Below are 3,482 nucleotides of genomic sequence, written 5' to 3' on the forward strand. Positions count from 1 at the left end.
ACCGGACCGGAAACTACAAAAACCCGAACGGTTCTTATAATTCTGAATCCGAAAACTCGAAACCGAACCTGGTCCGAACCGAAAACCGAACGGGTACCCGAATATTTTGAATATATTAAAAATATTAGTCATTTTTAATTTTAATATATATAAAATATAATTTATAAATAAAAAATTCCAAAAAAAAACGAAGTACCCGAATATTTTTCGGTTTTTTCGGGTTTAGCTCGGGTTTTTTTTTGATTCTTTTAGTTTTTTGGCTTTAAACCCCCATTTATTATATTCGGTTCCACTTCAGATTTATAAAAAATAGAAACCCGACCCGAACCTGGCACTACCCGAACCGAACCGATCCGAAAAATATCCGGTTCCTAAACGATTCCTAAATATCCCAACCCGTATAACCCAAAAACCAAATAAACTGAACCGATCCGAACCGAAAACCCGAATGCCCAGCACTAAACACACCGTTTGAGAACTCCATGAAAACAAATTTCATCCTCTGAACTGATAGATCTTTCTTCCCTTTAGTAATGGCGAACTCCCAACTTCATTTCCCTGATTTAAAAGAAGAACTGTGTAGACAGATGGTCCTGACCAGGCTCCTTCGATTTTGTGAGGTCTGGAATGTCAAGAACAGTGAGCTGATGGACGTCGATATGCTGTTGATTGATGTGAAGGTATGTCGTTCAATTTATCCCCTTATTATTTTAGAGAACGATCTTTCGCAGTTGTTGGTTTTTAATTAAACCTATCCATTTTCAGTCAAAGAAGCTAATCCAAGCCTCGATCAAATTTCACCGTCTAAACATCTTCAGACCCATGCTTGGAGAAGGAGTCTTCTATGAGCTTATATCATATTTCATGTAACAAGAAGCAACACCAACATCAGGTTTGGGGACGCTTCTGTAGCTATACGTATCTTCGAACATACCCAACAGAGAGCTTCCATTTCTAGAACAACTAATGCCCTTTGCCAACACAAACACGGACGCTTCTGCTTTTTTTAAAAGCAGATGAAAGTACTTTTCACCTTATTTCTCGTTCGTAGATAATTTCGGGGAGGTGATGGGTATGCACACCATATTCAATGAAGAGCCAAACAACTCAACTCATAATGGAAACGCTCGAAATAGAAAGGTACAAGTTTTGTTTGCTAAATTGCTTAACTTGGCCTGAAAAATATATGTATAATGTGATTGGCGGTCATCGATAGTAGTCCTTCATATTGTCCAACCAGGAAGCTAGCATCTGCCTTCTTGTTTTTGATGGACTTGTCATTATATCATCTTCAGAACCTGGAAGATTGGCTGGTTATTAGATTAATTACACTATTCTCGAAAAATAGTTAACAAAGAGCCTAACAATACGACGTATATAATATTTTACTTGCAGCAGAGATTTTATCTTCGTTAGCAGTTCCATCCTTAATATCAACATCTTTATATCAGTAGGTTCACTTGCTGTTGGTTGCAGAGACTCGATCGAATTGTCAGGTTCTTTGTATAGATCACAGACTGGAAAATCATCACTTTCCATTGCATGCTTTGGTAGGCTCACATTAGTTCTCTCCTGTGTGAAGGTGAGCTTTTTTCCCATATTCTTCCTAGGCTGCTTAGAGGAGACAAGTACTCAGGAAGGGAGAGAATTGTTCCCAGGCGTAAACCTTTAAAGAAGCACAATATCGTGGTTGAGGAAAATAGAATATAACCTTGGCTGAGCTTAATATATTCGTTTTAAATAAACATATAATAAACATTTCTGCCATAAGTAAATGGAACCACTAATGTGTGCCTTCCTTACTCCTTGGAAATCCATTCGGGTTCCGTTCAAGTCTATTCGGATTTTGGAGTTAGAAGATTTCAGTCCTATTCGGGTTAAGTTTCGGTTCGAATTTTTGCGGGTTAGGTTCAGGTTCGGATAACCCATTAAAATTATTTTTAAAATTTGAAAATTTGTTATATACTTTAGTTTTCTCAAAAACTAAAAACAAACAATATATTACATATAAATTTGAATATGTCAAAATACGTAAGTTTAACATATAAATTGGTTTGATTTCAATATTTGGATATATGATCATAGATATTTTAAATATTTTTGGTGTTTTGAGTATACCTTAGCTAGTTTTGTCTATTTTAGTCTATTTTATATATTTTCAACTATTTTGGACAACTTTAAAATCTATCTATATATTTTAGATGTTTTGAATATACATTAAATTTTAAATAATAAATATATTTAGGTATATAAATCTATTTCAGATACATTTGAGGTACCTGAAATACTTCGGTCCGGGTCTGTTTCTGTTTCAGTTCTCTAAATACCAAAATTTTGAACCTATATATTCAGATATTTAATCAATTTTGGTCCAGATTTGGTACTACTTTTTGATCGGGTTCGGTTCAGTTCTTCGGATTCTGATTTTTTCCAGCCCTAATCTCAACGCTGCAGGCCGTTGAGTTCATACGAACATTGGTAGTTGTTGGCATTTATATAACCAACGGATGGTGCAAACTGCAATGTTGGAGTTGTGAGGTAATGTATTCAGAACACAATACTATTCATCCTTCCATCTTCTTTGATAATTAACCCTTATTGACATTATACGTCACCCTATGAACTTGTAAATGCGAGCTAGGTACCTATGTCAGTGTCTAGATGACCGTCTCCCTAGCATCTGACTCTGCTGAGTTTGTAGCTTTCTACTCTGATATAAGTTAGCTGGCAATTTCATCTAGAATAAGAGAACAGGAAAGAAGAGAGAGAATATTGACTGGTCATGTTCAAAAGCTTCTTCATAACGTTTAAACTCCAACTGTTGGCGAAGTATTTTCAGGCGAACTGAAGGTTTATTCATCAAGTTAAAAGAAAAGTGTTACATGTAATTTTATCCTATGATTTTCACTCTGTAACTTTCACTCATATCCTTCATGGGAAAGTTGTTATAGACGGCAAAAGGATTTTAGGATTAGAGAACTTGGATGTAAGTTTGGACCCCCGTTCCCTTGAATGTCCATTTAACGAGTTATCTTCCGGGACAAGATATTTATGAAAAACCTCTGCAAATCATAACCCAGGAAACAATGTACATGTAGGCTATTTTAGGAGAGAATTACGGTCAGAATAAAGGAAATTAGATCACGGCAAAGTAAAAAAAAAAAGATCACGGCCAAGTAATATTTGGAAATACCTCATTGATAGGTAACTCTACGGATAAAAGGATACTGAACAGAGTTGGTGTTACCTTCAAATATGGGTGTACATGTTTGTATATTCAGCAGTTGAGTTGTTCATCCTTCTGCTAATAAAACAAAGTTCAACAAATGCTCAAATAATTTAGAAAACATAGTTAATAAAATACTAAAATTAAAGAAATTTTCATTTTAAATTGAAAATCTAATATAAATTGAAACATACATATATTATAAAACATCGTTTGTTGTTAAATAAAATATATTAATTATTATCTGTGACATTAT

General features: G+C 34.6%; 1 long non-coding RNA gene across 2 annotated transcripts; it reads left to right on the forward strand.

The window, feature by feature from the left end:
• The first annotated feature begins 517 nt into the window (after positions 1-517).
• Positions 518-3,080, forward strand: LOC108821534 (uncharacterized). Of its 2 annotated transcripts, none has more exons than XR_001944589.2 (5): positions 518-680; positions 766-1,140; positions 1,452-1,496; positions 1,583-2,538; positions 2,642-3,080. It is a non-coding gene; the product is annotated as an uncharacterized LOC108821534 (long non-coding RNA). The 2 variants fall into 2 exon arrangements; XR_001944590.2 differs by having other exon boundaries at positions 1,455-1,496; positions 2,642-3,063.
• The last annotated feature ends 402 nt before the right edge of the window (positions 3,081-3,482 follow it).

This window comes from Raphanus sativus, chromosome 8 (genome assembly GCF_000801105.2).
Source record: "Raphanus sativus cultivar WK10039 chromosome 8, ASM80110v3, whole genome shotgun sequence".
In the NCBI taxonomy this organism is placed as follows: Eukaryota; Viridiplantae; Streptophyta; class Magnoliopsida; order Brassicales; family Brassicaceae; genus Raphanus; species Raphanus sativus.